The sequence below is a fragment of the Lutra lutra genome, chromosome 5 (genome assembly GCF_902655055.1).
Source record: "Lutra lutra chromosome 5, mLutLut1.2, whole genome shotgun sequence".
NCBI lineage: Eukaryota > Metazoa > Chordata > Mammalia > Carnivora > Mustelidae > Lutra > Lutra lutra.
The window spans coordinates 10,729,739-10,756,286 of NC_062282.1; the positions used below are offsets into that span (position 1 = coordinate 10,729,739).

Genomic DNA, 26,548 nt, shown 5'->3' on the forward strand with positions numbered 1-26,548 from the left:
GAGGTATAGAATTTCCCTGTTTTCCAGTTGAGACAATGTAGGCTTAGCAAGATTAGGTAACAATCTTAGCGGGGTTGGAGGAAGTGAAAATAGGTGAACATGACAAGTTCGTGTTTTTATCCGCTCGGACTATGTGCAGAATCTCCTGCTTCTTTGATAATTCACAAAAGACGTGAGTTCATCCTCCGCAAAGAGCCACCCAGGCTCCAAACTTTCTTGTACTATACTCCTTTAAAAATACCCTTCTTGGGGTGCCTGGGTGGCTCAGTCAGTTAAGCATCTGCCTTCAGCTCAGGTTAGGATCCTGGAGCCCAGGGATCGAGTTCCCATGAGTCCCCTGCTGAGCAGGGAGCCTGCTTCTCCCTCTCCATCTGCCCCTCCTCCTCCTTCACTCCCTCTCGCTCACGCTTTCAAATAAATAAAATCCGTTTTCTCTGTGGTACTGCCTCCAGACTCTCTCCTCTTCTGAGTAGTACTTCAGTTCCTCTGATGCGTTGGCCCTCAACTGTTTACCCCTTCCAGGTAATACATGCTGAAAAGAGTCATCTTGAGGCAACGCCAGCCTTAGAGGAACAGTGCCATTGGCTAGAACACTGGGCTGGTAGTAGACAGATGCGCCAGGTGACAATAAATTCACTGGACCCATGCAGCCATTCTTTGCCTTTGCACAGACAAATCTGTTGGTTCTTATGCACTGAAAGGAAGATCGAATAACCATAAGGGTTAGACTGTCTCTGAATAATTTGATTTCCTACAGGAAAATCTCATTATCACAAGTACCTAATCTCTCTATTATATAAAGCTTTCCAAATCCCACTAGACCAATGGCTCATAAATTTCAAATATTTTTCAACATAACAAAATGTCAGTGAAACAAGAGAATTAATCCCCTTAAGTTATGCATTGGTTAAAGCAATACAGCAGAAGATGAACTGAAGCCTGGAATGTTCTGGTTTGCTGGAACGTATGATTGAGGTGGCATAAATGAGTAACAGCATTAGTTATTAGTGGTGCTACCTGATGGCTGTCTTTGTTATCCAGCCAATTGCCACATATCAGTTCAATCTGGCACATTCAGCTAGAACAGTGTGGGTGGTTTTTTGTTTGCTTGTTTTTGTTTTTAAAGTAGGCTTCCCAACCAGTGTGGAGCTCAATGTGGAGCTCAAACTCATGACCCTGAGATCGAGACCTGAGCTGAGATCAAGAGTGAGATGCTTGACTTAGCCACACAGGCGCCCCAAGAACTGTGTTTTTATAAGAACATTTTATGCTTGTTTTTTTCTAATTTTCATTGTGAACCAATAATTTTATAAAATGCAATAAATATGAAGATCAAAATCTAAAAATATACAAATAATAAGCTCCCCAATTTTTAACATTAGTGTCCATAGACAAATTTCAATAAAAATAGAACAAACATACCATAGGGAAAAAGAAAATAATTTAAATACCATAAGCTTTGTTTATTTAAAATAGGCATCTGGGAAATTAAAAGAAGAATTGCTATTACACAAAACTTTTTGTCATCCTACAATCAGTATTAACCAGAAGTTATGACTGAAGTACTAATGTTCATATTAAACACCTATATATATATATCATTTGAATGAACACTATATATATTAATATTTGATGTGACAAATGAATTTGTTTCTTGCTTTTTACATAAATATTCTAAGTTAGATTGACAACAAGATGTTTCTGTAATAATTTTTATAAGCCCCATTTTTATTTTGTTTTAAAAGCATCTATTCGGGGCGCCTGGGTGGCTCAGTGGGTTAAGCCGCTGCCTTCGGCTCAGGTCATGATCTCAGGGTCCTGGGATCGAGTCCCACATCAGGCTCTCTGCTCAGCGAGAAGCCTGCTTCCCTCTCTCTCTCTCTCTGACTGCCTCTCCGTCTACTTGTGATCTCTCTCTGTCAAATAAATAAATAAAATCTTTAAAAAAATAATAAAATAAAAAATAAAATAAAATAAAATCATCTATTCTAGAGAATTCAGTCTCACAGACATATATTGATGCTAGATAAGAAAAGATTTTTAAATCAACTTCAGTTAAGCCCAAGATACCCATATTTAACTTTCAGACAACATGAAGCAAGTGATTCTGTCTTAAAATTTCATTTTTACTCTACATCAGCAGCCTTTTCTAATAATTTATTCTGTAAAGTTTTGGTTAAATTTAAATTATTTTTTGATAAAAACAAATAGGCTTTCATACACTTTTTAGCTACGGTTGAAATACTCACCTGAAAACAGCACTCATGACCTCCAACTGTATACAACCCCTACAGAGGCTGTCCTGCAAACATCTTACAAGGAAAGATCTCCAGCACCTTATCTCATCTATATTTATTCAAGGAACAAGTACACCGATCACATGTTGTATGTCCTAGTAATGCCAAATTGCTATACAAGTTTCTATAATTAAGAATCTGTTCCTTGCTTTGACTCCCTCTCTCACTTTTCCCCCTTGCTCGTTTGTTCCTTAAATTCCACATGAGTGAAATCATACGGTATTTGCCTTTCTCAGACTGACTTCACTTAGCATGATACTCTCTAGCTCCATCCATGTTGTTGCAATCTGATGGTCACCAGAAGAGAGATGGGTGGGGGGATGGCTGAAATGGGCGATGGGGATGAAGGAGTGCACTTGTGAACACAGGGTGATGGACGGAACTGTTAAATCACTATATTGTACACCTAAAACTAATGTAACACTGTATATTTACTAACTGGAATTAAAACAAAGTAAAGTTACTAAACTCTTATCTTAAAGCTGATATTCATCTTTCCAGCAGGCCACATTCAGCTGCACGTTCACAGTACAAGCACTTATCTAAAGAAAACTATGGTCTGGCAAGAGTCCCCGAAATGCACAACACGTAGGCTGTCACTTAAAACCAACAGTCTTTAGTTTTTGCAACCAACCCGCCCCTTTCTTCCAGGGGAAGCATCTCTCCTTTTTTCTTGCTCCAATTACTCTTATCGGATCAAAACTGTTTACGTTATTTACACTAAGGTCTTAAAATGCAAGCACTTGATGACGGTTTATGTAATTCAGCAGAGGAGGGGAAAGCTTGAACTCAAGAAATGATTGATTGATTGATTTATAGACCACCAGGTGGCGGCAGACAGGAAAGGCATAATTCGGACTAACCAGTCCTACCAGGGTAGAGTCAGCGGTTTTGACAGGTGCTGCCAGGATAAAGCCCCTTGGTAGTCACCCTGGAGAACACTGAGGGTGTTTTTTGTTTTTACGTTTTTGGTGTGAGATAGGAAAGCTACTTTCTCATTGTTGTTTTTCTTGGTCTATTTTTCTCTCTTCTATTAATTTTGTCCTTCTAAATGCTCTAGGTGGGATTTCAGATGACCTACTGCAGAATTTGAGACCTTTATATCCTGTGACCTTTAACACTGGCTAGGTAACTGAGTTGGTTGGGGGCACCACAAAACTGGCTGTGCAAAATGAGTAAGTTCTTCTTTTATTTCTTTATCTTGCAAGTAACAGAATTACACTGCCCATATCACCACAGGGTTTATAACATCCTATGGCATGTCTTATTCTTTTAACCACTAACAGTAGCTTTGAGTTACTTGATAACTTAACTCAAGGCAAATTGATATATAACTCATGGGTTTTGGTATAATTTTTATTTCATTACATATTAGGCTCATTGAAGTGAATTTTCAACCCCAGCAGTGCTAAGGTACAATATTGAGAGTCCTGGCAGATGGGAAAAGCACAGAATTCAAAAACAAAGCCAAATACCCTGGCTGGAAAAGATTCAGAATCTTCAAGACTTCACCCTAACACAGCATTTATCCCTTTGGAATCTTCTCTCTGACTACTGTTTGTTTTATTTGGAGTGCTTTGGGCTGTTCTGAACTTGGTATCATTGATCCCAATTATCCTTGGCTTCAGAAACAGAGCTGGTTGGAGAGGAAGGTGTGCCAAGTTACACTTCCTTATTCCCTCAGGAGTCCTTCGTGTTCTGCAGCAGCTCTCTAAGTCCAACCTTTTCTGCTTTATTTCTGTTTTTCAAAGTGTTATCATAGTATTTAAAAGTCAATCTCATTATGTAACAGAATGTACATTGCTCAAAGTAGCAAATCCTATGGCTCATGATGAACCAGTTTTATTTCCTTTTTGTTTCAAGGTTAAAAATGCACAGTGAAGAAGATATTTGCATTTATTTTCATGAACACAACCCGGGAATAAATTACTGCATATCTATGAAGTGCAGATGGGACTCCTGGCTTCAAAAGGTCCTTAGAATGCTTCTCTGGAAGCAAATAAATTGTACTTACTTTACATATTATTATTTCACACAGGGCATTGAATGAAAATATTAGTTACAGAGGTACAAAGGTACCAAAGGTATTATAAATTAATGTTTCTGTATTTACTGAGTATATAATTTTAGTCTTCATAGGAGCAGTTAATAATTCTGGGTAAGTGCTAACATCTGCATATTATGTGAACTATTTAGTTTCAATCATAACAAGTTCACTTTATGAAGGGCTATCAATATGAGAGACTTGAGGGGGCAAGTGCATAGCTACTCAATTATAGAAGTGCATGATGTTCATAAATGAAGCATTCAAAGAGAAGGTTCTTCTCTTTTATGTCTCAGCAAACCTACTAAACCAAAGTCCATGTGAAGTTCTCTATTTATCCAGAATTTCACACTGGGCAGTATAGAACGTGATGACATCTCCCCAACATGAGGAAGTAAGTGATAAAACGAAAGAATGGTCCCTATTAGAGTCGGTCAGAAAAAGCTAAAGGGAAAATTCACTGATGTTTAATATTAAATCTCCCAGGCTATGGATTTATAATTTAGGGCTTCATTTAAAATGTTTTTCATCCTTATGCTTTTTTAATGTTTGCCACTCTGCTCCTAATAACCATTAACCCTAGGAATTTTTAATCAATGTTAATGGGAGGAAACAAGGAGTTGTATTACAGAAATTTTTATCCTTCTTCCTTTAGAACCACAAAGTCCAAAAGGTACTGTAGCCAAGGTGAGTAAGTGTAGGAACATTACCAAAACACAATGAAGTGAGATAGTATGCGATAAAGGGAAATTCCTTAGGAGAAGATGTCAATAAGCAAACATACCTGACATCAAATCTTCTGTGCAATGAACAAGTAGAATTAACAAGCAATTACAAAACAAGAAATTCCGGTCACTAACCCATTATTTTACAAGTATCTTTTTGACTTCTAATAAATGGTCTATTATTAAGCCAATTAATAACTGGATGATTCATTAGTTAACTAGAAGTGAAAACCTCGGGTCAAGTTAAATTATGCTTTTATTTGCAAGGAACTACACGAGAGATGAAAGATCCTCCGGCTGGATGATAACTTAGGAATATCAATGCGAGCACTGTCATTATGCAGATATGGATTTTCAGAGTATACCATAGCTAAATTTTTAAGTAATAGCAGAGGTAGAACAAAATCACCAATCTATGACTCTTCTAGTCCTTTTTTCTCTGCATTCTGCCTTCTCTTTAAATTTCTGTTATCTAACAAAATTGAAATAACTAACTCATGGTCTTCTCTCTTAGTAACCACTGCTGCCTCTCAATCATGATTTAGATGCAAGAAAGCAAAGGAGAAACAGAAATGGCCATTAAGCGTTTATTGCATAAAGATATTGTACTGGACACTCTCGCATACTCTACATCATAAAATAATTACACTGCCTTGTAAGCTGTGTTTCCTCCCATTTGGTTTATTACTGGCGAAAACGAGACTCAGTAAAATTAAAGCACAGTGCTCAAGATTATATGGGTAGTAAATATTGCACCTGGTATTCAATTTAAGGTCTGATTGACTTCAAGATGAATCCACTTTCCACTAAAAAAAGGTTTGTATGTGTGGTGGGACATAGCTATAATATAGGATCAGGCTTTGTACACTCATCTAGAATTTTAAAAGCTATTTTGTGATTCATCCAAAGATAAACGTGCTCAGCCATAAGGTGGGGCTAGAATGCACTGAAACCTGACTTCATCCCATGTCCACAGTCCACGGGGAACCAAAAACATCTAGGTGTGTAGGTCTCAAGTCAGAGGAAAGGTAGAAATTATTTTGGTCAAAATCCCTAACCAAACATGTATTAAAAATCATGCGAACAGTTACATTTCATTCCTATATATTTGTCTACCCCGAGTCTATAATGACTATGTAGCAATAGTGTGCTCCTGGTATTTTGCCACTTGCACACTATTATTGTCCTCGTCAGATTAAATCATTGTTATAAAGGTAACTGCCATCATATGTCTAAAACAGTGAAAAATCTAATGGCATTTGGGGGAACTGGAAAGTCATCTGTGTGTTTCCTCTCACTGTCTCCAACAACTTGGACCAAAGCAGACTATAGAGGAACTGTACTAGGAACACCAGCTCCAAGTGACCACACTTTGCTTCTCTTTTGAAAGTAATTTTTGAGTCTTAAAAAATCATTCAGTGGATTTCAAGACGCCAGGAGGTAACAATGTGAAAATTACATCTCCTGTATATACCCATATATTTCAGGTGGATTGAATGGCTTACATTGTGTGCAGTTTAGGTGCTCTTAGTATCAAACTAATGGCAGAGAAAAATAATAAGTCAATTAAAAATGGTACAAGTAATTGGTTATAAGAATTTTCTACCTTTTCTAGATTAAAAGTGCCAAGACTATTCGTATTCTCTTTATATTTTGTAATAAGACATTTCATCCAGCAAATCTGAACACAGAGGATTAAATTAAAAGCTTAGAAACTGTACAGAAAAATGGAAGTGGTAAATAAGAAAACAGCCCTCATGCTTAACTCCCAATGCAGTGGAAGATCAAAGAGAAATGCTACTTTATTTGCAAACTCACTTACTTTTTAAACCATCTGTGCCTTATGGAGGTATGGGCTTAAAAGACAGTCTCTAGAAATGTTAAAATAAATATGTTTTATAGACAAATATTATTTTGAATAAAAGAAAAGAGTTTCAAAGTTATATTCCTAAATTTTGATACAAATAAACAAAACTTATTTTGCTAAATTGAGATCTTAATATTTCTACCAAAGGAAAAACCAGAGTGTAAATGGAAAATGGATTTGAAAGTTTATTTATTTGTTTAATTGGTGGGGGGGAGGTGAGCAGGGAGTAGCAGAGGGAGACAGAGAATCTTAAGTAGGCTCCACACCAAGTATGGGACCAGATGCAGGGTTGGAGCTCATGACCCCGAGATCATGACCTGAGCTGAAATCAAGAGTTAGATGCTTAATGGACTGAGCCACCCAGGTGCCCTGAAAATGAATCTGATCTAGGATAGTATTTTTAGTGCATCTATTAAAATCCATTGTACACGTGCACCCGAATGTTTATAGCAGCAATGTCTACAATAGCCAAACTATGGAAAGAACCTAGATGTCCATCAACAGACGAATGGATAAAGAAGATGTGGTATATATACACAATGGAATACTATGCAGCCATCAAAAGAAATGAAATCTTGCCATTTGCGACGACGTGGATGGAACTAGAGGGTATCATGCTTAGCGAAATAAGTCAATCGGAGAAAGACAACTATCATATGATCTCCCTGATATGAGGGAGAGGAGATGCAACATGGAGGGTTAAGGGGGTAGGAGAAGAGTAAACGAAACAAGATGGGATTGGGAGGGAGACAAACCATAAGTGACTCTTAATCTCACAAAACAAACTGAGAGTTGATGGGGGGAGGGGGTTGGGAGAGGGGGGTGGGGTTATGGACATTGGGGAGGGTATGTGCTATGGTGAGTGCTGTGAAGTGTGTAAACCTGGCGATTCACAGACCTGTACCCCTGGGGATAAAAATATATTATATGTTTATAAAAAATTAAAAAATAAATAAATAAATAAATAAATAAAAATAAAATAAAATAAAATCCATTGTACATTAGAATGACAGAAGTCAGACACATCTAAAGCAAACTCCAAAATATAATTTAATTAGCCGGCATATGTTAAAGTATTGACTCAAATTTGTTCCTGCAGTTATTCTTACAGAAAGATTTTTATTTTAATAGCATCTGCAGCAACAAGCCTTGCACTCTAAAGATGATCTCTTTAGCTTACAAATCTTTACTTCAGTTATTTATTTCACTATTGTTACTAAATTCAGTTCACAAAGCTGGTAGATATATGCAATTTATGTCACAAATGATTCATAAATATCAGGAATGTCTGTTCCAAGAGAGTGCTTTTTAAATAGCCAGGAGGATGGTCCATTTTACGGGAAATTTTCTTATTTTTTGTATTACCACTATAAGTTGTAAAGACAATATTAATTTTGATAAGCATATTGCATAACTACTAAATTGAAGTCAACATTGTGTTGGCTTTGCAGTTTTAAAGAACAGCTGATATTAAGCTAGAAAGAGACATGTTCTTTATGTGAGCAATTTTTGCAAACATAGGCAAAATCTATTACTCATCCTTCCATGAACCAGCCTACTGGTAGGTGTCTAAGTCTGAATATATGTTTGTGAATCTTATCATTTTTGCCCCAGAGCCATGCATATATACCCATTACCTGTAAATAATAATATACTAGTTTTATGATTTCGTTCTTATGTTTGTTTGTAGCGGAGAAATAGGTTAAAATGGGATCAGAAAAAATTTAAAAGGCTGTGCTTCAAATTATTAACAATTAAACAATTGTTATTTTCTACTTTTTTTTGGTAGTGGCCATCCTATTCATTGTTGCATTGATGGTGCACATCTGTTTTTAACATTTCTTGGCCAAGAAATCTTCTTTGAAGAAATATCTATTCATGTCATCTCCCAATTTTTTAATTGAGTTATTTGGGTTTTGTTAGAAAGTTGTAGGAATTAGTCATATATTCTGGATATTAGCCCCTTATCAGATATATAGGTTACATGTTAGAAAAATCCTCCATTGCTATGGACAAACCATTAAAAGCAATTCTGCTAAGGATTCAGAACAAGAGGAGAGTTGTAGAAAAAAACCTCAGTCTTGTTAAGGAATAAGTAGATTCTCTTAGTAGTCATGATCAGAATGTTGGTAGGAAGATGGATGGTTAAGGCCATTCTAATGGGGTCTCAAATGAAAATAAGGAACATAATTTTGGAAACCAAAGGAAAGGCAATTCTTGTTATAAAGCGGCAATGAGCTTAGCTGGATTTTGTTTGTGTCCTTATGTTTTGTGGAAGGTAGATCTTATAAGTAATACAACTGAGTATTTGGCTGAGGAAATTTCTGAGCAAAGTATAGAAAAAGCTGCCCGGTTTCTCTTGAATGCTTATCATAAAATGTGAGCAGAGAAAAAAAAATTTAAAGACAGAATTATTGGTGAGCCTGGCTGGCTCAGTGGATTAAGCCTCTGCCTTCGACTCAGGTCATGATCTTGAGGTCCTGGGATTGAGCCCTGCATCGGGCTCCCTGCTGAGCAGGAAGCCTGCTTCCCCCTCTCTCTGCCTGCTGCTCTGCCTACTTGTGATCTCTTCCCGCCTGTCAAATAAATAAATAAAATCTTTAAACAAATAAAAAAAAAAGACAGAATTATTAATAAAAAAGGAAACAGAACTTAAAATTTTGGGAAAAATTCAGCCTATTCATATTGCAAAAAATGAGAAAGCATGTTTGGAAGAGACACTAAGATGTGACCAAGTGACCCTATGATAAGGAAATTTAGGTGGGTATAAAGATAAGATCATATGATCATATCTAAAAAATGCAGAAAAACCATTTGACAAAATACTTTCATGATGAAAAAAAACCTCTCAATGAGTTGTATATTCAGTAAAAGGAACATACTTCAACATAATAAAAGAACGTATATGACAAGCCCATAGCTAATAACATACTCAAAGATGAAAGGTTATAAGATTTTTCTCTAAGATCAGGATCAAGAAAAGCATGTCCACTCATACTGCCTCTGTTCAACAAAATACTGGAAGGCCTAGCTAAGCAGTTGAGGGGGTGGGGGGAGAAGAATCCAAATCAGAAAGAAAGAAGCAAAAATGTCTGTTTGTACATGACATAAACTCATATATAGGAAATCCTAAAGACTGGACCAAAACCTAATAAGCTAATGTAGCAAATTACAAGATTAAAAAAATACAGAAATCAGTTGCATTTCTATACACTAATAATGAAATATTTGAAAAGAAAATAATTCCATTTATAATAGCATCAAAAACAATAACATATTTAAGAATAAATTTAACCAAGGATGTTAAAGATTTGGTCACTGAAAACTAAGACATTGATTAAAGAAATTGAGGAAGACATAATAAATGGACAGATATCCCATGTTTATGAATTGGAAGAATTAATATTGCTAACATGTCCATTCTTTCCAAAGCCATCTCTCTGTAGATTCAATGTACTACTTAACAAAATCCAGCAGCATTTTTTTATCCTTTTTTTTTAAATTTTTTTATTTTTTCAGCATAACAGTATTCATTATTTTTGCACCACACGCAGTGCTCCATGCAATCCATGCCCTCTACAATACCCACCACCTGGTGCCCCCAACCTCCCACCCCCCACCCCTTCAAAATTCTCAGATCGTTTTTCAGAGTCCATAGTCTCTCATGGTTCACCTCCCCTTCCAATTTCCCTCAACTCCCTTCTCCTCTCCATCTCCCCTTGTCCTCCATGCTATTTGTTATGCTCCACAAATAAGTGAAACCATATGATAATTGACTCTCTCTGCTTGACTTATTTCACTCAGCATAATCTCTTCCAGTCCCGTCCATGTTGCTACAAAACTTGGGGATTCATCCTTTCTTTCTTTCTTTCTTTCTTTTTTTTTTACAGCTTTATAAACATATATTTTTATCCCCAGGGGTACAGGTCTGCGAATCGCCAGGTTTACACATTTCACAACAGACATTTCTGCAAAGAAGACATCCAGATGGCCAACAGACACATGAAAAAGTGCTCCATATCACTCGGCATCAGGGAAATACAAATCAAAACCACCATGAGATATCACCTCACACCAGTCAGAATGGCTAAAATTAACAAGTCAGGAAATGACAGATGCTGGCGAGGATGCGGAGAAAGGGGAACCCTCCTACACTGTTGGTGGGAATGCAAGCTGGTGCAACCACTCTGGAAAACAGCATGGAGGTTCCTCAAAATGTTGAAAATAGAACTACCCTATGACCCTGCAATTGCACTGCTGGGGATTTACCCTAAAGATACAAACGTAGTGATCCGAAGGGGCACATGCACCCGAATGTTTATAGCAGCAATGTCTACAATAGCCAAACTATGGAAAGAACCTAGATGTCCATCAACAGACGAATGGATAAAGAAGATGTGGTATATATACACAATGGAATGTGGATCGAGTCCCACATCGGGCTCTCTGCTCAGCAGGGAGCCTGCTTCTCTCTCTCTCTCTCTCTTTCTCTCTCTGCCTGCCTCTCTGTCTACTTGTGATCTCTCTCTGTCAAATAAATAAATAAAATCTTTGAAAAAAAAAAAAAAGATGAATCCCTGTGCACTTTCAGGTAAGTCTTTTTGATTTGATTGTATTTTACGGATATGGCCCCGCCTACCATATCCTATACATACCTATGTATATGTCACCTATAAATAAGAGTTGAAGAGCATGTGCCTTTTAAAGTGCCTGCCCCACGTGCACCCGAATGTTTATAGCAGCAATGTCTACAATAGCCAAACTATGGAAAGAACCTAGATGTCCATCAACAGACGAATGGATAAAGAAGATGTGGTATATATACACAATGGAATACTATGCAGCCATCAAAAGAAATGAAATCTTGCCATTTGCGACGACGTGGATGGAACTAGAGGGTATCATGCTTAGCGAAATAAGTCAATCAGAGAAAGACAACTATCATATGATCTCCCTGATATGAGGGAGAGGAGATGCAACATGGGGGGTTGAGGGGGTAGGAGAAGAGTAAATGAAACAAGATGGGATTGGGAGGGAGACAAACCATAAGTGACTCTTAATCTCACTAAACAAACTGAGGGTTGATGGGGGGAGGGGGTTGGGAGAGGGGGTGGGGTTATGGATATTGGGGAGGGTATGTGCTATGGTGAGTGTTGTGAAGTGTGTAAATCCAGCAGCATTTTTTAAGGAGAAAAAAAAAATCCTAAAATTTGTATAGAACCACAAGAGAATAGGCAAAGGAATAGCCAAAGGAATCCTGAGAAAGAACAAACCCAGAAATATCGCATTTCCTGACTTCATACTGTATCACAAAGCTATAGTAATCGAAATGGTACTGTACTAGCATGAAAATGGAACAGAATTGCTAACTGAGAGGGATACCCACACATACACTGTCAGCTAATATTTGACAGTGGAGTACTCAGTGCAAAAAGGATAGTCTCTTCAATAACTGGTGTTTGGAAACTGGATCATTACATATGGAAGAATGAAATTTGGCCCCTATCTTACAGATTCACAAATATTAACTGGAAATGAATTAAAAATGTAAACATATGAACATTAAAATTCCTAGAAGAAATGACGGGGAAAAGCCCCTTGACATTCTTTTTGGGTATGACACCAAAAGTACAAACAACCACAAAAGCAAAAATATGTAAGTGAGATTACATCAAACTAAAAACTTCTGACAGTGAAGAAACAATTAACAAAATGAAAAGGCAACCTATGAAACGGAAGAACCTATTTGCAAGTCAATATATCTAAAAAGGGGTTAATACTCAAAATATATAAAAAATTCATGCAAACCAATAGAAAGAAAAGTTTAAAATGGGCAAAGGTTCTGAGTAGACATTTTTCTAAAGAAAACGTGCAAATGGCCAAGAGGTACATGAAAAGATGTTTAATATTACTAATAATCAGGGAAATGAAAAATCAAACCACAATGAGATATTACCTCACACTTGTTAGAATGGATCTTGTCAAAAAGACATGAGATAGTAAGTATTGGTGGAGAATGTGAAGAAAAGAACTCTTGTACATTTTTGGTGAGAATGTAAATTGGTGTAGTCACTATGTAAAATAGTATGGAGGTGTCTCAAAAAATTAAAAATAGAGGAACACCTGGCTGGCTCAGTCACAGAGCATGTAACTCTTGATCTCGGGGCCATGAGTCCAACCCCCATGTTAGGCACAGAGATAACCTAAAAAAATTAAAAACAGAATAATCCTAAGTTTCAACAATCTCACTCCTGGGTATATATCCAAAGGAAATGAAAGCAGAATCCTAAAAGAGATATCTGCCCTCCTATATTCACTGAAACATTATTCAAAATAGCTAAGATATGGCTACAACTTAAGTGTCCATGTATGGATGAACAGATCGATATATGTAAATAAAGAATATGTATAATGGAATATTATTCAGCCACGAGTAAGAAGGAAGTTTTGTCATTGGTGACAACATGGATGGACCTTAAGGGCATTATGCTAAGTGAAATAAGTCAGAGAAAGTGAATACTGTATGCTATCTTTTACATGTAAAATCTAAAAAAAAGCCAAACCCACAGAAACAGAGAATGGTGGTTGCCAGGGACTGGGGGTAGGGGAAATGGGGAGTTAGTTGTTGGCAGGGTACAAACTTTCTATTACAAGATGAATTAGTTCTGGGCATCGAATATACAGTATGGTCACTATGACAACAGTGTATTCTATACTTGAAAGTTGCTAAGAAAATAGACCTTAAACACTCTTTTTTCAAAAGATTTTATTTGAGGGAGAGAGAGTTGGAGGGAAGGGTAGAGGGAGAGGGAGAGAGAGTTCCAAGTGGATTCCATATTGAGCACTGAGCCCTATGCAGGGCTTGATCATGACCTTGAGATCATGACTTGAGCCAAAACCAAGAGTCAGCCACCCAACCAACTGTGCCACCCAGGCAATCTGATCTTAAACATTCTCACCACAAGATACGTATATATAATATATAATTATATGAGATGATGGAGGTGTGACCTAATTCTATTGTGGTAATTATTGTGCAACATGTTAAGTATATAAAATTATCACACTGGACACTTTAAACTTATGCAATGTTATATATTGATTATATTTCAGTAAAACTAGAAGAAATAATATGACTCAAAGAGAAATCAGGAGACAGGAAGGAAGGATCTTCTGAGTCATGGACAATGAACAATAGAGGACCCTTTCCCAGACAGAACAAGACCAAGGTCCATTCAGACAGCACCTAATATCAGTCACCAGCATAGGGAATGCTTACCACATCTGTCCAGAGAATTTCAGAAGTTCTGTGTGGGTCAGTGACTAACCACTATAGGTGTCATACCCTCCCCCTCTCTGAATCTGAATGTTTTTACAGTAATCCCATACTCATTCTCCCATGGTTTAATGTAATTTTCCTTTTTAGTCCACGGATCACTGGATAAAAAGGAGCCACATTCTCACCTAATATGATGACAACTGCATATCAACCCAAAGATCCTGTACTTCGAGAATGACACTATGACCAGATAGGGATTTTGAACTGTCTTCCTTGGGGTGGGAACAAGTGTAATTCTGCATGTGGGAAAGAGAGTAAAACAAAGAACTGGAGAACAGAGGGTGGCCTGAAGTAATCACTACCCAGTTCATCAAGTATTCTAAGTTTTCCTTCTGGGAAAATAGTAAAGCAGCACATCTCTTGGAGTCAGGTGTGGCCAAAGGGCTGGTTTCATCCAATGATGTGTGAGCAGAGTGGCAGGTGCTATTTGTGGGTAGAAGCTCTGGAGCTACTGTGGGATTCCTCACTCTATTGACCTGTCTTACAAAGCTCTTGATGGTGGCTGCTCCTTAGTCTGGGGTACTATGTGGACACAAGCAGAGTAGAGCCCAGATGACTATGCTGCACATGGTCTGACACCAATGAAAAGTATCTGTGTTTCAAACCACTAAAATATTTAAGGCTGAGTTTTATGTCAGCATCACCTAGCCTATCCTGATGGATACAAAAAGTTAAATGTTTTTTTAATTCAAAGACTTTATTTTCTTACGGCAGTTTTAGATTTACATAAAAACTGAACAGAAAGTACAGAGTTCCCATATTGCACCCTAACTCTGGCCCTCCCTTGGTTTCCCCTATTACCATTTTGCAAGAATGTGGTACATTTGTTGCAACTGATAAGCCAATGTTGACACAGTATTATTAACTGAAATACATAGTTTACACTAGAGTTCATACTTTCTGTTGTACATTCTATGGATTTTGATAAATGTATGACATATATGCACCATTACGGTATCAGAGAACAGTTTCACTGCCCTAAAAATCTCCTGTGCTCCACCTACTCATCCCTCCTCACAACCCTTGGCAACCACATCAATCTTTTTTATCCCACCAAAATAAAACAAAAGGTTTCCGAGATTACCAATAAATTATGTCTTCTTGCATAGCAGATTAATAATTATGAATGTTAGCTTATTTCTTAAATCAAAGGATATATAAATATTTTGTCACTTCTATTTTTACTAAATTGGCATTCATAATTAAATGTTTCATTGTATTTGGAAAAACATTATTTGTTCAGCACATTTAATCAATGTACTTCTTTTTACGCTTTTATTACACCTTGCCTTCATTTTTCTATTCCCAGTCCTGAAATCCCCCCACCCTGAAGTGGATCCTCATTATTTCTGGCAATATTGTAAATGTCTCCTATTCTAGCTTCTTACCACCTTTTCCTCTCTAATCAATCATCTCAATTATTGCTAGGATATTCCTTAATGTAGAAGTCTGATCATTTCTTTTACCTTAGCAAAAATAATTAATGATGCTCCATTCTGTGCTGATAAAGTCGTAACCTGACCCAACACCCCATTACCTGTAGTACTTCAGTCAAAACAGCTTGTGTTCCCTGAGTTGTTACAACCTCCTGCCTTTGCTTGCATAGAACTGCCTTTCACCTCATTTCTCTGCTTTAGCTTAACATTTTATATTGTATCAATAATACATACATACAAAAATAAAAGGCAACAAAGTGCTTACACACAATAGAAAAAGATGTGATCACTTGGGAATTCATAATATATAAGTATATAAGTCAAGGAAGAGGATATTGCCGTATACCGGAAGCCCTACTGAGTGTCATCACTGGTCTGACCTTTGTGTTAATCATTTTTTTATTTTGTTTTTGTTGTTAGTTTTACCCCACAGTTATTCATCTTCAAGCTATAAGGCCTGGTAGTGCATTTTCAAATTTTATATCAACTATGGAAGTACAGAATTTTTTCTATAGCACCCTTCTTTCACTCAATAGTATGTTTAATTCATTCATGTATTTAGATCAAGCTCTAGGTCATCTGCTTCCATTGGTAGGTGGTATTCTTTGAACACCTTGCTGACATCTTAAAATGGGTGTTAGGGGCCATTCCGTAGGCACAGACATATGTGGATTTAAAATTCCAAAAACAAGATCCAGACCTTGGAATCACTGACATTAAATAAGTCATTAAAAGCCAACGACAAGAGAAAAGACTGCTTGGGGATGGCGCCACGGTGTGAAGAGAAGAAGGGCTTATTCCATTGACAGGAAACACCAACAATTATGTGAAGAAACAGAGAAATAATCATGGGGAAGAGCTTCATCAGGGAAAAAGGAGTCTGAAGAGATATGGGTGTTAAGGAGGCCCACAGTAGTGGGTCAGTGGGCAAAGTAAGTCAGATGAGCGGAATAGCAACAAAGAAAAAATGAAACTTCAAAAATATTAGAAGGTAACAGGAATTTTAGAATGAAACAGGAACAGTAAGTTTCTAAATATAAGTTGTAAAAGCCCATTTTGTTTAGGAGTAGGGGAGAAAGTTAAAAAGTGGTTTTATTGGTAATTGCATCTGAGCTCAAGTATTGATTCAAGAAGTAGACAGCAAAATAAAATCATTACAAATTCAATAAAAAATTCCAGATTTAATAATATATTCAGTATCAATAGGATTGAATATCCAAGACAACATTAAATTCCAGAAACACAGTATCTTTTCCCTGGAATACTAGAGAATATAAGAGCCTTTGTAATTATGGAAAGTAAATTATAAATTTAGGTATGACCGAGTATCTTTTTGCCATAGAGTGGTTTTTTCCTTGGGTCTTTATTTTTTTGGTAATGATGAGATAAAACTATGGAATGTTCATTGACTCCATGCAAAAACAAAACCACAATAATGTGTCAGTGGAGAAGTGAAGTAAGCAAAAAACTGATGTTAACTGTTGAACTGGCAAAGACTTAGGGAATGATGTCACTGGAGTGATGGGGGAATGTGACCCCTAATTCCAGCAGGCTGAGGAGTGAAAAAAATGAAAAGCAAAAATAAGAAAAGAGAACTTTATTTTCAAGTAGTTTGGCTATAAGGAGAAACATCAAGGAATCACTGGAGTGTGACATCGACGGAGTGGAAGATGTTTTTCAGAATAGAGAAGGCTGGAGCTTACATATGAGCCAACGGAGAGACCATTAGAAACCAGAGGTCATTGTGACGAGGGTAAAGTTAGAGGCATCAGCTCCACTTGGACAGGAAAGTACAATATAAAACTAATTTGAAAAGTCTAAAAATCTCATGGATTATTATTAATTGTCTTTTTCCATGGATTATTTTCTTACAATCGCCTTCTGATTTCTTCTGATTTCATACTGAATAATCACTAAGTTTTCATTGATCCAATTCAGTGATCTTTTTCTGCCTTTTCTATTTTTTTTTTTTTATTTATTTATTTGACAGACAGAGATCACAAGTAGGCAGAGAGGCAGGCAGAGAGAGAGAAGGGGAAGCAGGCTCCCCGCTGCCCAGAGAGCCCGATGTGGGGCTCGATTCCAGGACCCTGGGATCATGACCTGAGTTGAAGGCAGAGGCTTTAACCCACTGAGCCACCCAGGCGCCCCACTGCCTTTTCTATTTTTAAAGAAGCTTTACTGAATTATGATTTACAGAAATAAAATCCAGTAATTATATTGCATAAGTTGCTGAGTTTTGACAAATGTACATACTTATGTAACCACACGATAGTCATACAATGATACAGAACGTTTTAATTACCTTAAAACATTTCCTCAAGCCCTCCACAATCAGTCTCCTCTATCTGCTTCCTGCCCTGGGCAATCTCTGTCCTGCTTTTTATCCCTACAGTTTACCTTTTAGACAACTGCATAAAAATTAACTCTGGCACTATGTGGACTATGTCTCTCACATCTGGCTTCTTTCACTTTGCATAGTGGTATGAGTTAGTATTTGTTATTACTATTATTACATAGAATGCCATCAAATAAATGTACTATAATCCGTTTAACCATTCACCTATTGAAGGACATTTGGCTTGCTTCTAGTTAATAAAGCTGCTATTAACATTCAAATCCAAATCTTTGTATGAATATATATTGCAATTTATCTTAGAAACATATCTAGAAGTAAAATTGCTAGTTTATATGCTGTCTAATTTTCTAAGAATGCAAAAAACTATTTTACCATTCTGCATGTCCAACCATAATTTATGTGAATTCTAGATGTTCCACATTCTCCCCAACACTTATTTTTTCATCATAATTTTAGCCATTCTAGTTGTTATATACCACTGTGGTTTTAATTTGCATTTCCCTAAAAACTAATAATTTTGGACACCTTTCCATGCGCTTATTTTCCATTCATATATCTTCTTCGGTAAAGCATTCAAATCTTTTACCCATTTCTTCATCAGGGTATATTGGTACAATATTAGTAACTAGAGACTTTATTTAGATTTTACCGGCATTTATACAAACTTGTTTACGTCTATACATGTGTATGTACGTGTATAGCTCTCTGTGATGTTACCACATGTATGGATCTATGTAACCTCCAACACAATCAAGATATAGAAAGTTTCATCACCACAATGAATCCTTTCATGTTACCCCTTCATAGTAATACCTCTGCAATCCTGGCAATAAACAATGACTTTTGAAGAATAAAAGGTTTTAGTTTATCAATTACATTACAGTTTATGTTTCTTACATTTTAGAAAACTTTTACCTAACCCAAAGTTATTACAACTTTTTCCTAGGCTCTTTTTCTTGAAGTCTTTTCCTTACAACTTACTTGATCCATTTCAAGCTAAATTTTTCTCTCTAGAGATCTTGCACAGATTTTTTATCTTTATTTTATAATCTTTACATTATTGAAAAGTGTGTTCTTTTAAATTTAAATTTCATATAGAGATAGGGAATTTTCCTGCAGCATTGTATTATTCCAGACATTCTGAAATAGTTTGTCATCTGCAATGGACTGAATGGTGGCCCTTCAAATCCATGTCCACCCAGAAACTCAGAATATAATCTTATTTGGGTAAGAGTTTTTGCAAATGTAATTAAGGTAAGGATCTAGAGATGAGGTCATCTAGGATTATCTTGGTGGACCCTAAATCCAAGGATGAGTAGCCTTAGATGAGACAGAACTAGAGACACAGAGATACACAGAGGGAGAAACCCATGGAATGACAGAGACTGGAGCTATGAAACCACAAGCCAAGGACCACCAAGCATTGCTGGGACAGATTTTCCCTTACAGCATCCAGAAAAAATCAACTCCTTATTTCAGCCTTTTGCTCTTCAGAACCGAGAGAATAATTTTCTGTTGTTTTAAGTCACTCAGTCTGTGATAATTTGATTTGGCAGCCCTAAAAACTAATCCACGGTCTAACTGTGGTGGCAATTTCCTAATGAAGACTGAAATCTAGGTTACTGAGAGATGAAAGAGTAGATAAGTGTTCTTTTAAGTCACAATAAAATAAATATTATGAGAACACGATCAGAAACTCACAGTTACATAGTACAAAAATCATCCAAATCACCTCTATCACACTTATGAGGAGAATTTTTATAACCCTGGGCTATCACTTCATTGTGAAGTTATTTACTGATTTGAAATATCCTCCAGGAGGCCCTCTTTTCCCCAGTGGATCTGGAATAACTTCCACATTTCAGTGAAGGTAGTTTTCCTGTCTCCATCTCTAATTCCAAGTTTTCTCAGGTTTGAAACAAATGATACCTAAATCAAAGTCAAGACATTTTTTTATAATACCAACATCACTTTGTCATGTTATAATGTCCTTTATCAGATAGTGCTCTGATAAAGAGTTTGCTGAACACCTGCCTGTTGAAAATAACTAAATCATTCTTTACCAGGATTGTTACTGAAACTACAAGATAATTATGAAGGTTAGTTTGTTAATAGTACTATAAAAAGGTAAAACTTATCAATGTATTATTAAAAATTGACATTGAACCCTAAGTTTTCAATTATCCTACTACTGGGTTTCCCCTTCTACATTGCATAAAACCAGAGGAGACAGGATGCCAATACCACATCACCATTACCTATAATCTACACAAATCTGTATGTGGGCAAAAATTTAGTCAGTTATTTCCAGGCCACCAAACTATAGTTTCAAAGTAGTAATAGAATAGTTATCTGCAGTACAGATTCTCCAAATTCTGTCCTGTGTACCAGAAAAAAAGAGAAAAGTAAAGAACATTAAGGTTTACAATGGTCAAAATCCACAACACTCACAACACCAAATGTTGGTGAGGATGTGGAGCCACAGGAACTCTTATCCATTGCTGGTGGGAATACAAAATGGTACAGCCACTTCGGAAGACAGTTTTGTGGTTTCATACAAAACCAAAATTACTCCTAACTCCTTGGCATTTACTCAAATGGGTCAAGAACTTATGTTCATACAAAAATCTTCACCCAGATATTTAGGGCAGCTTTGTTCACAATTGCCAAAACTTGGAAGCCACCAAGATATCTTTCTGTAGGCAAATGGATAAATAAACTGTGGTATATCCAGAAAAAACGAGTATTATTCAGTGCTAAAAAGAAATAAGCTCTCAAGCCATGAAAAGACATGGAGGAATCTTAAATGCATATTACTAAATAAAGGAAGCCTGTCTGGAAAGGCTACACACTATATGACTTCAATTATAGGACATTGTAGAAAAGTCAAAACTAGATACATAGATCTGTAGTACATAGATTGGTGGTAGTCACGTGTTAGTGCAGAGGGAAATAAAAGGAGCACAGAGGAATTTCAGGGCAGGAAAATATTCTGTATGATGCTATAATGATGGATACAGGTCATTACACATTTGTCCAAAACCATAGATGTACAACTCCAAGAATGAATCCTAATGTAAACTATGGACTCTAGGAGATAATGATGTGTCAGCGAGAGGCATTGCATGTGTGGGGACAGGAGGTATGTGGAAAAATCTCCATATCTTCTGCTCAGTATTGCTTTGAAACTGCTCTTTTTAAAAAGTCTATTAAGTAAAGTCTATGTGTATTGGGTGAGGAGGGATGGGGTTACCATTGTTGCAAGGGGAGGTTCACTAGGTTTTCTAACAACTGTGATTTTTCTCCAATTCCTGATGGGTACCATCCTTCCAGGTTGCTATGGTAAGTCTCCTTGGCTGACTGCCCAGAGCCTGGGCAGAATCCTTATGCCACTCAGAGAATTTACACATTGCTTCTACCTCACTAACACTGCTAGGAACAACACTACACAGCACAAAGGCTTCATCCATCTTAAGTGACCACAGAAGAGGAACCTAGAGAAGTTCTAGAATCTCAGTATCCTTGGCTAAATTAAGAGCCCTATGGTCCTACATTGTTACAACAAATTCTGTAGACAATGTTAGGCAGAGCTCTAAATGCTAAGAATATTACTGATCAAAAAAGCTAAAGAACCTGATCTCAAAAAGCTACAATAAGGCTGGATGAGAGGCAGAGAAAGAAAAAAAAAAAAAAAAGGCAAATAAGACAGCGGCACCTAGTGACATATAAACCTAATGAACAGGGTTTCTGTATAGGTATCCACATAGATCACTCCAGGTAGCGATCTTGGTGATGGAGAAAATAGAGGGCAGGGAGAAGAGAACATGTTTGATCTCAAATCTACACAATCAGGAGCCAGACATGCACAGATGCACAGAAAAGCAGCCCAGGATAAGTAAAATCCATGTCAAAGCATTTGGAGGACCAGGAGAAAAGCTTGATGAAGTTGGACCTGTGTGCCAAGTGGTCTGAGTTCATTCTAAGTATAATGAGAAATAACTGAAAGGCTGTAAAGAGGGAAACGCATGATCCGATTTAAGATCGTAGGTAATCACTATGACCACTCTGACTGCTCCATGGAGACAGACTGTAAAGAGGCAGGAAAGAACAAAGAAGAAATAAAAGTATAGGAGGTTGTTCCATATTATAGGAGCACAGGGGAGAAATGACATTACCATGAACAGGCAATAGATGAAGACAAGTATTCTTAGAGGTATTCTGAAGGTAGAGTCCATTAGACTTCCTGATAGCTGATAGATTTGACGGGGGCAGGCAGAGAGGGAAGGAAAGGTGAGAATCCAAGGTGACACCAAGGCTGGCTTAAAACTGTGCATCAGCACTTCTGCATCAATGGCCTTAGGCCGCTGTTCATACCTGTCTCTTCTAATCTCAACAACATATCTGTGGAAGACAATTCTCTATGGGTCTGTCACATTTCTGTGCATTTCATGAGCACTGATGGCATTTGCTCTGGACTAACTTTACGTATGTGTTTGTATAGCAAAAGCTTAGAAAATAGATATATGTCCATCAGGAGCAAAGGAGAGGTTTGTTTACTATTCCATATAATAAAGATAATGTCTCTCTCAGAGGCAAAAGTCAGACAGATTTGTTTCCCATTATTTAAAAAAAAAAAAAAAGACTGGGTTCCCTAAATTCATGGCTTCTTACCCATTATGCAACCTGAGTGACCCAGTCATGTCACCTGCCAACTGGTGCTCAGGGAACCAGTGAGCAAGTAGAGCATAATGTCAGTTCCTTCCTAGTTCTTGATATGCATCACCAGAAAGGTATGAAGGAGATACTCTTTCTTCATCTCTATGTCAGACCCTTGCATATTTCCAATGGGTTATTTCCTTATTTCTACCAACTTTTCAGCTGCTTCTGTTAACAAAGAATGCCAATATCTTGCTTACCAGATGTGGAAAGCTCTAAGGAAGTCACAATAAATGTCAACTTTTTTTTTAAAGTCTCATATCTAGTGTGATTAGTGTAGCTTTCAGGATTGGAAGCTTGATTCAGGAACACAATTTAGAATATTGTTTTTAAGCCCAAAAGACTTATCTGTAGCATTGCCTATGTAGTAAATTACCACTCTTATTTTCTTTTCCATAATTATAGAGAAGGCAATATTTCCTAATTAGAAGCACCACGTGTGCCACTAAATATAACAAGGAATCTTGATGATCTAAAAAGACAATGAGTAACATAATTTGATAAATGAATTACTATCAGCTGAATGAAAGTATACATTTAAGAAGTGGAAAACAATAATCATTTGGTGGGGAGAAGCTTCAAGGAAGGTGACTCTAGAAAGGAGAGAATGAGAAAAAGGTAAGATAGAACAAAATCAAGGTCATTTTTAGTAGAGTGGAGTCCGGTATAAATTTGAGGCACTTGTTCAGTGAACTCACCTTGTTGAAGCAAATGAGAGAAAGCCCTAAGAGCTCTTGAGAAGAATCATTAGGTACTTTTGTGTGTTTAAAATGAATGCCTTGCTACCTAAAATAATTAGCACATTTGTGGTCACAGATTCCTTGTAAGAGCTATGGAAGGGCAATTAGCCAATCAGGTACAAGGATGAGAATCTAGATTTTAAAAATGGGGTGTGTGGAAGACTTCTTAAACTGGTGTGGATATGGAATCCCACCCTTCAGTGAAATGTTTTCTGTACTCTCTCCTCTATACAACGACGGGTATTATTGCTTGTCTCACTTTCAAAACGGCTGGGACTGACATGCGCACACATGCAAAGATGAGGAAACGTACCGATATGAAGGAAAGGGACATTACATTATCACCGACAGTTGACTTCCCTCTTTCTTGCAACAGCTTCTATAATTTCCACCTCTGGATCCTAACTTCCTGGCTCTTTTAGAATGCCCTTTGAGTTCCCACCATCTCCACAACTGAATTTTAAAGGGATGTATAGTGGCATTCTATCTTAACTGTTTCCAACCATGGCTTTCCACCAATATGATCTGTTGGTGGTATTTAAGGAAAAAAGCACATCAGGAATATTGGGAAAGCCACTCTGAGAAGCACACCAGAGCAAGATATGAAGCAAAGGTTTACAGATGGAGATTCCATGAAATCTTAAAACAAAGTTCACTTGGAGAGTTTTTCAACCTTCCTGAATTAAGAATGATTCATTTTTGTGCCTGACCAAATTACAAAAAGTAAATCATACAATCTGATAAGCTTCTTAGAGAGAGTTGATAAATTTTCACTTAATGGTAACATTAAGTGCAATCTATTTCATTGCTATATTTCATTTAATAAGTTACAATAAGTACATACCTTGATTTATCCCAACCTACTTAGCTTGAGTCCTTCTATCTGGTCGTACATTATAAAACTGGTAGTAAGTGGAATTTTAAGATGGCTCTGATGACCTTCAGGCCTTGGCATTATTCCCATGATTATATTACAGACAGATTATCCCAGTGGGGCCTAATCTAATCATACCAGTTCTTTAAAAGCACAGATTTCTCTCTCTGGGGGCACAAGAGGGATTCAGTGAGACGGGAAGTACAAGAGCGGTCACCAGTCAGAGGGAGGGGACGGACCATGGGTAAGGACAAGTTAGTTCCTCTAGAAATTGACAGCAACCCCGCTCCAGACAACCAGCAAAGAACTGAAGACCACAGCCCTGTTACTGCAAGAAACTCAATTCTGCCAACAGTCTGAATGATACTGGAAACAGATTTCTTTTTTTCCTTACAGCCTCCATATCAGAGTTCAACCTGTCTAACTTCTTGATCCTGGTCTTGTGAGACTCTAAACAAAGAACCATCTGAGCCAGTCTGCACTTCTGACCTTCAGAATGCTGACAATAATCAATGTGCACGTGCGTGTTTTTATAAAGAATCTACATTTGTGGGAGTTTGTTATACCAAAGTATGAAATTAATATAGAACAAGAAGTCTAAATTATGAAATTATTATAATTCCTGCCAATAATATACACAATACAGAAAAAATAATCTGATATTTATTGAAAAAGATTTTCTTAAGAGGAAACTTCCAGATGGGTTTGAGGCACATATTTCTACTCTGTTCCTGCACAGTTTATCTCATATTCTTCTGTTATCTGCGAGCATTTTTTTTTTTACTTTTTTTTCAGTGAAATACTAGTTGTTAGTGAGCATCTTAGAAAATAAACAAACCCCAATGAGCAATGAGGATAAAATTTCCAGCAATACCCTTATATATGATATGAAACATTCATTCCCCACTTTTTATCCGTGGTATTCTTTGCTCTAAGACTTGCTAGGGTTCACTAAAATCAAGCCTGTTTGATCTCCACGACAACAAATCAAGGAGGCAGCTCTAATGACACAAAGCAGACACGAGGCAGTGTTGCACACTGGTAAAACTCACCGGTTCCTGAGTTGATTTGTCTGGTTTCCAGTCCTGCTCTGCCAGTCATTTACTATGTGACTTTGAGCAAGTTTCTTAAGCCTGATGGTGTGTTCATCTGTAAAACCAAAAGAAATAGCATTTGTCTCATAGAAGGTATTATAAATGTATAATATTTTAGGTACTTCCTGGAATAAAGTGAATGCTCAGTATGTTTTACAATGTTTATTTTCACAGATCTACCCTAGACTAATGGGAACTCAAATGCTGCATACCTGATTCCAGACAACTTTTACCAATCTCTAAACCAGTCTTTTTCTTGTCTTCCCTCTTTTTTTTTTTTTTAAAGATTTTATTTATTTATTTGACAGAGAGAAATCACAAGTAAGCAGAGAGGCAGGCAGAGAGAGAGGAGGAAGCAGGCTACCTGCTGAGCAGAAAGCCCGATGTGGGGCTCGAACCCAGGACCTGGGATCATGACCTGAGCCGAAGGTAGCGGCTTAACCCACTGAGCCGCCCAGCGCCTCTGTCTTCCCTCTTTTTGTCAAAAACTTCTACCACTTTCCAAGTTACTCGGACTCAAAGCCTCAAAATAATCAGAGGCAAAATTTTAAAGTTGACTCTCTTCTAATTGATCTCCAATTGATCCTATGTTGGAGTGGGCCACAAGAGAGACACTCGCACAAAGTCTGAAGCAAAGGGGCAGCCATTTTCAGCTTGCACACATTGTTGCTGGCCCTCTGACTCCCATCACTGGGGTAGGGCACCACAGGTGCGCAACAGCTCCATCTGTCCCAGATTCCTACTTTGGCTTCTCTGACTCCTGTCAGACAAGTGTGTGTCTTTAGCTCTATGACAAAGAGCCCCCCAGCTTCCACAGGATACCCATTCCACCTAGGTCAGAGGCAAAAAGAACTTATGCAGGTTTCAGTTCCCTTTCATGGCCCCCAGTTTGTGTTTGTGGATATCCACTCATTCTTTTGTCTTTCCCACCATACCTCCATCTTCCCTTCCTGTCTTCCCTTCCGGGACTTCAATCTCCAGCACCAGACTCGAGGACAACAGCCTTGGAGAGACTGCTTAGCTAGCTCCTAGGATTGTTAGTAGTGCTGAGGAAAGC

General features: G+C 37.4%; 1 long non-coding RNA gene across 1 annotated transcript; it reads right to left on the reverse strand.

Annotated features, from left to right (window-relative positions):
* Nucleotides 1-436: 436 nt before the first annotated feature.
* On the reverse strand, nt 437-26,548 carry LOC125100856 (uncharacterized). Its single transcript, XR_007127678.1, has 3 exons — nt 26,427-26,548; nt 25,450-25,546; nt 437-694 (listed from the first exon to the last, which is right to left on the reverse strand). It is a non-coding gene; the product is annotated as an uncharacterized LOC125100856 (long non-coding RNA).